Genomic DNA, 7,783 nt, shown 5'->3' with positions numbered 1-7,783 from the left:
CTTTTACAGCGTAGGTATAGGCGGTGATGTGCTCGTTGGGATCGGTAGTACCATTGTATTTGGGGAGTTCCGGCATCCTGAATTTTTTAGGAATGGGCTTCGGGGCCGCTTCCTCGGGGAACGACCTCTGTACAAATTTCTTCGAATCTAGACCTTTTAGGACTGGGGGTGCTCCCGGGATATGCTCCACTCGAGAGTTGTAGGTCTCGACTTTTTTATCATTGGCTGCAATCATTTTTTCACCCGATTCGATCCTTTTGGTATGATCCTTCAGCATCTTCACTATGGTGGGGTCAGCCATTGACCCGATATCATTTGATCTTTCGGGTATTTGCTCGGGGGGGGGGGGGGGGAGCTATCTCCGGTGCTGGTGTGCTGGAAGTTCTCGGATGGCCTTGCAACTGAGCAATGGCTAGTTGTTGTGCCTGCAACATTTCAAAAATAACATGAAGACTAACTTCCTGTTCTACCAGACCGGGGTTTTTTGAACTTCCTGTCGGTCACTATGTCTCACGCTTCTGTTGGTGTGAGAAGTTTCGTTGACTTGCTTTGCGTCCTATGAGTCCGCGTCCGCTTGTACTGGTCCGGGTGCGTTATCGGGGTCCTGTAGTGGTGCTCCGGCGGCCGGGATAGCTACACCATTTTCCCCGTGATATTTGAGGCGGTCGTTCTCAACTATGTTTACTGAGCCAAGCATTTTTACATGAAACCAAAGGATCTTGGACAAGAAAAAGTGTGAAAGATGATATGCGTTTGTGTAACGAAACTAGCAAGAAAATAATCACTATTATTTTTAGCCCCACGGTGGGTGCCAAACGTTTACCGTGAAAATGGTAACGACAATTAAATTTATAAAATGGGACTCTAAAAATACGTGATCTATTTTCGAGCTACTTGTTAGAGCAGACGATACTAGTATTATGAATTTTAACGATGGAGCACGAACTAAAACGAGATAAGGGTCGAACCGAAGGGCCTGCTGCCCGAATACGAGCATGGCCGATGAGGACTTCGGGGTCGACTTCGAGGTCAAACTCGAGCTATCGGGGATATTCGGGGATAACCAAGGATGATATAACGGTTAGAGATATGATCAAATAAAACTCTTTATAGCCGAAACTAAATTATACGATGAAGAACACATATAAAAATGAAGAACACACATAAAGGCGAAGGATATCGAGGTATCCTCGGATCAGAGGGAGCCAATAAGTTTTTTAGAGAGAAGAGAGAGAGAGAGAGAGAGAGAGAGAGAGAGAGAGAGAGAGATTATTGCACTTGTGGAGAAATGGAGCAACATCAGTCCTTTACAAGGTAGGGCGAGTCCCCTTTATATAGGAGGGGAACTCAGTCACGAATACATGTATATTTATTTTACGAAATATGGAGATGTGATGGTTTGATGCGACGCCTTAAAGTAGGCTATGAGTAGGCCGGCCCTGTCAGACTCGACCGCGTGTCTTGGGGGCTTCCCCTCTTTATCTTTATCTCGACCTCGAATCGGGCCTTGACAAGCCCCGAAGGAGAGGGCTAAGTTGTGCTCACGTCCTCGGGGTCTCGACGTACCTCCCCAAGTTGGTTTAATGGCGGGAAATCGTGCGCTCTCACCGCGTACAGTTTCTAAATAACTTATATATCCAAAAAGAAAAATTATAAATCTATAATTTTTTAATAATAATAATTTTTTAATAATATAAAATTAACTAATAGAAAAATTGGGGCCTTCAATTAGGGGGGGCCTAAAGCAATTATTTTAGATGCCTCCCCCTTGGGCCGGCACTGTCATACAATAAATAAAAGAAATTTTCGTATATGTACCATATATGAAACTATATTACCAAATATGTTCATAGTTTGCATATTACCATTCATGCTAATAGTATTTCTACAAAATATAGACCATGCATTAAATAAGGAATCATTGTAGCTGTAGGCTTCCTTATTTAGGGGCAAAAATTGCGGGATTAAATATTCTTCCAGATCTTCCAAACCCAAATCACGCACATTAATCTTCTTCGTCAGTTTCGTTTCAAATTTAGCTTCTCTACATCAAACACAATTATTCTTCTACAATTCAAAAACGAATTGATTATTCTTCTATAATTCAAAAACGAATTGATTATTCTTCTACAATTCACAAATCAAAAACAACTAAATCTTCTATAGTTCTTCTACATCAAACGCAATTATGTTCATATTTCAATAATACAAAGCAAAGGAAAAGAGAGCAACAATTCCACCATTGACAGCCATTAAAAAGCTTGAAAGCTTTGAATTCAAATTTGGGTTTTCAAAAATCATTATTTGTTTGGATTGGGTGTTGTTGAAAATAATTGGGAATATGGTTTGGAGTTTATATCTCAATTTTGAGGGGTTTTGGTGAAGATTAGTGTCACGACCCCAAACCCGGTCGTGGTGGCGCCCAACACAATTGCTAGGCAAGCCTGACCACAGTCGTTCCCAAATCAACCGTAAACCTCAAAACCGACAATTTAAAGAGAATATAATAGTTTTAGAATAATAATCCAATATTTATCGAAGAATAATACTGAGAAATACGAAGTCTGATAAAAACACTCCCAAAAGATCTGGGGTCACGAGCCTAGAGCCTCTAAAACAATCTGAATAACAATATCTGAACGAAAATACTCAAGTCTGGAAATGTATATATATAAATAAAACTGAAATAGGAAGAGTAGTCAGGTCCTGCGAACGTCAAGCAGCTACCTAAACAACTCTGATAAGCTCTGGAAAACAAAGACTGCTCGGCTAAGCCTCCGGTGCACCTGAATCTGCACACAAGGTGCAGGGAGTAGGGGTGAGTACTACCGACTCAGTGAGTAATAAGCATATAAAATGTCTGAAGATAAGAAATCCACGAAATGCCACAAAGCAAAGCTAAAACTAACAGTTCGACACCTTACTACGAACCAACAGCAAAACAACTTCAAATATAACAGTCAAGTAAAATGTAAGGATGCAATGCAATGCACATGAACACGCTGTGGCGTACAGCCCGATCCATTTAACGTCGACGGCGCTCACTGGGGGTGTGTACAGACTCCGGAGGGGCTCCTTCAGCCCAAGCGCAATATAATCATACCATTCGCTGCGGCGTGCAGCCCGATCCATACTCAATCCACAATATGCATATGAGTCACATAACAGATTCAATTAATTTCCCAATTTCCAATTTATTAAGAAGAATATACTTTAGATATTTAACTTCAGGAAAAGTGACTTAGCATTTCATAACAGTGATTAAACACAGGACTGAGATCAATGATTATACAAAGCATGCTATCACAATGACATTCATCCTCTAAGGATGCTACAGACCGGCACAAGGCCCCAAACACGGCAATAAGCCCAGATATATTCAATACAGGGTGCGTATCAGTCGCCAATATAGAAACATTCTTGTTCGGGATGGACCAAGTCACAATCCCCAGTCATAACCAATCCCGCACCTGCCATGGGGTGCGAGTCACGCCCTACAATAGCGTCACAATGTGATAAGCCGGGGTTTCAAACCCTCAGGCTATCATATACACCAACTACTCACCTCTAACCGGCCGTAGAATGGTCCGCAATGCCTTTTCCTTTCGTATCGACCTCCTCGCGCGTCGAATCTAGTCAAAATCACAACGAATACATAAATATGGGTTAAAGAAACATAACCCAATCAAAAATACTCGAAAAGTACTAAAATTCACGAAGTTGGTAAAACCCGAGCCCCGGGCCCACTTCTCGAAAAATTCCGAAAATCACACCAATGGATTCCTCGTCTCGCCACGAGTCCGTACATATAAAGTTTACTGAAAACGGAGCTCAAATGGCCTTTCAAATCCTAAAAATTCGTTTTCAAAAACCAAGCCCTAGTTCTTCACAATTTCTACCCACTTTCATGAATTTGAGTGTTGATTCTTCCATAAAATGGTGTTTTCTAGTCAAGAGACTTACCTCAAATCAATACCCGTTGAAAACCCTCTTCCAATCGCTCAAAAAGCTCTCTTGGCGGAGCAAAAATGGTGAAAAAATAATGTGGGTCGCGGATATAAGGGTTTTAAACATTCTGCCAGATTACTGTAGCGACCCCTATGCGATCGCATCACTACCCTTGCGATCGCATAGGCCAAAATTTCCAGGCCCTCAATTCCTCTTACGCGATCGCAGGACAAGCCATGCGATCGCAAAGAACTGTCTCCCCCTTTCTACGCGATCGCATTACTTCCCACGCGACCGCACTACCCAATCTCCTCAACCTATGCGATCGCAGAACCCTATACGTGGTCGCATAGAGCAAATCTTCATCCCCCTATGAACCTTCTATGCGATCGCAGGCATACCTACGCGATCGCATAGAGGAAAATTCTTCTTCAATTTCTGCTGCACTTTTTCATGTTCAAAACTCCCCGTTAGCCATCCGAAATCACCCCGAGGCCCTCGGGACCTCAACCAAATGCACAGATATGTTCTATTACTTCATTCTAACTTGCTCGTAACATAAAAACACTATCATAAACACCAAAATCATCGAATTACCACGGATTCAAGCCTAAGTTAAACTAAAACTTCCGAAACTTGCATTTGATCTAAAACCCGACCTAAACACCTCCGAATGATCTGAAACTTTGCACGCATATCCAAAATCACCTAACGGAGCTACTGCAACTCTCGGAATTCCATTCCAACCCTCAGATCAAAATCTCACCTACCATCCGGAATTCGCCAAAATCCAACCTTAGCCAATTCAAGCCTAATTCTACACCGGACCTCCAAATTCAATTCCGATTGCGCTCCTAAGTCACAAATCATCCCCCGAAACTAGTCGAATCATCGGAAATCCATTCCGAGCCTTGTAACTCATAAGTCAACATTCGGTTAACTTTCCAAACTAACCTTCTCATAAAGAGACTTATTGTCTCATTTCTAACCGAACTCTATCCGAATTACTTCAAATTCTCCAAACACATATAATGAAACATATAGAAGCATAAAACGGGAAAAACGGGGCGGTGACTCCCGTAACGACGGGTCGGGTCGTTATAATTAGACTAGGTTTTGACTGAATTTCAGATTGAAACTCGAAGAAGAAGAAGAAGAAGAAGAAGAAGACGTATATTGCAGAAATTGTAGAAAAATTGTAGATAAATTGAAGAAAAATTGTAGACTGTTGTTTATTTATTTTTCTTTAATTCATTTACTTATTGTATCAAAGTTGAACAACATTGTATAAAAATTGTATTTAAGTGGATGATTTAGTATTGTTTTGGAAAAAAATATGTATCAAAAATGTGAAACATACATTTCAGGGGAAGCATGTTGAGTCGAAATATTACACAGTTTGTAGATATTTTGTAGATAAATTGTAGATTATTTGTATTCTGATTGTAGATGCTTTATTTTCTGTTTTCACAAATAAAAAACTACTAAAACTTCTACAAATCTTCTGAAAAAACGCAATTATGTCAAAAATCCCAATTATGCTACAATTGAATGGGAATTGCGATATTAAAATTCAATGTACCCAGTTTGTAGATATTTGTAGATAAATTGTAGATTATTTGTATTATGATTGTAGATGCTTTATTTTCTGTTTTCACAAATCAAAAACGACTAAAACTTCTACAAATCTTGTGGAAAAAACGCAATTATGTTGAAAATCCCAATTATGCTACAATTGAATGGGAATTGGGATATTAAAATTCAATGTACCCAGTTTGTAGATATTTTGTAGATAATTTGTAGAAACATTGAAATTCTGTATTTTCATATTAATATTTCAAATGATATGTAGTTTTGTTGTAGATTAAATGTAGAAACAAGCCATTGTGAGTCTTATTTGACTCATTCCTCACATTCAACCTATTCTACAAATTCACGCCTCTTTAAATACAATACAACCATACTTTTTTGAATTTAAAGGTATACCAATATATATAACTTAAAAAATATCTTCTCCTCTGCACAAGTTAGCTCCAAAACAGACGAAGTGGAATAACAAGCTCCCATCAAAACTTTTAACACAAAAACACAAAGCTCAAAAATAAATAAACAACAATCTACAATTTTTTTTACAATTTATCTACAATTTTTGCAATATAATGTATGTAATGTCTTCTTCTTCTTCTTCGAATTTCAATCTGAAATTCAGCCAAAACCAAGTCTAATCTTCACCAAAATCCCTCAAAATTGAGATATATAAACTCCAAAGCATATTCCCAATTATCTACAACAACACCCAATCCAAACAAATAATGATTTTTAAAAACCCAAATTTGAATTCAAAGCTTCAAAGCTTTTTAATGGCTGTCAATGGTGGAATTGCTGCTCTCTTTTCCTTTCCTATTATATTACTGAAGGAACCCGAAATCATAACCATTAAAAGTTATTGTTGTGTATGAAACTTTGAATATTTGACTTCAATTTTGACTGGTTGTAGAAGAAAAAACCTTGATTTTGGACGTTAATAGTAGAGGGTTTCAATTGTTTTTCTGGATTTAGCAGAGAGTTTCAATTGTTTTTCTAGTTTTTCTGGTTTCTAGGTGTGTGGTGATACGTGGGTGAGGGTGTGGGGTTGGGAGAGAGAAACGTGGGGGGATGGGGATTTGGAGGAATATACGGTACCATAAATTTAGGAGTGATATAAGGTACAATTAATGTACAGTTAAAATACCTTATGATATAAAATTGGTAATTAGGTATATTAAATATAATTATATCAAACCTTAAACATTGAGGGAAATATAGTTTCCTATATGGCATAGGAATGTAAAAATTCCAATAAATAACAAGCCAATTATAGTTGGGCCATGGGAAGTAGGGGCAGATCTGCCTTATAGGATAGGGATGATACGTCACCTGCATGCCGAAGCAAAAGTTCTTAATTAGTAAGTTTGTTGATATATATTAAAAAAGGGTTATATATGTAAAGTGGCACCCCCATTACACAAAGGGCATATGGGTGCGATAGTTGAGTTACTTCTAAAGTCTCTAATAAACTTTATAGTTCCGGGTTCAATTACAGTTAAAATAAAATTCAAGAAGATAATGTTTTGAACCATCACCCAAAGCACAAAGCGTTTACGGAGTTTACGAACACAAACAAATTATTTTTAAAAGTCGTTGTAGTTGCTTTCGTAAGTTAAAAAAATCGGATATAAATGTATTTCAAATGGTCAGTATGTGTAAGATTATGGATTCTGCAAAGTTTGAAAACTTACCTATAACAACAAGATATATTTATTAGTGTGCTATTCACGTTTTTGTTTTTTTAACCCCCCTCTCTTATTCATGGGTTTTCTCTAGAGTCTAGATGATATGGGGACTAATAGATGATGGGGGGACTAACAATTAAAATTGGTTCCTTATAAAGTATTCATTTATACGTGGAGCCAAATTGGATCTTATGAAATCCTTTGCCACCACCATTATTGGAGAAGTCTAGCTATTTATTGGAGAAAACTAGAGTCATTAAATTGGTATTTTCTGCATGGGAAGGAACAATATAAGGAAAAAACGAGAACGAAAAGCTACTGAACGTAAATTAAGAAATATTTTACAGGAATATGCTCAATTTCATTTTTATTTATGTGTTTTAATTTTCTTTTTTGTTTTGCTTATAAAAATGTCATATTTCTATATGTTGTAAGTTTTTAATTTTAAAAATGTTCCTATTTTATCCTTAACAATACTCCGTTATAGGAATGACATGTTTAAGACGGTAATATACAAAGGATAATTTTTTTATAAGCCCACAATATATAAAAAAAAAAAAAAA

Source organism: Nicotiana attenuata, unplaced genomic scaffold (assembly GCF_001879085.1).
Source record: "Nicotiana attenuata strain UT unplaced genomic scaffold, NIATTr2, whole genome shotgun sequence".
Taxonomy (NCBI): Eukaryota; Viridiplantae; Streptophyta; class Magnoliopsida; order Solanales; family Solanaceae; genus Nicotiana; species Nicotiana attenuata.
This window is presented reverse-complemented; position numbering follows the sequence as displayed.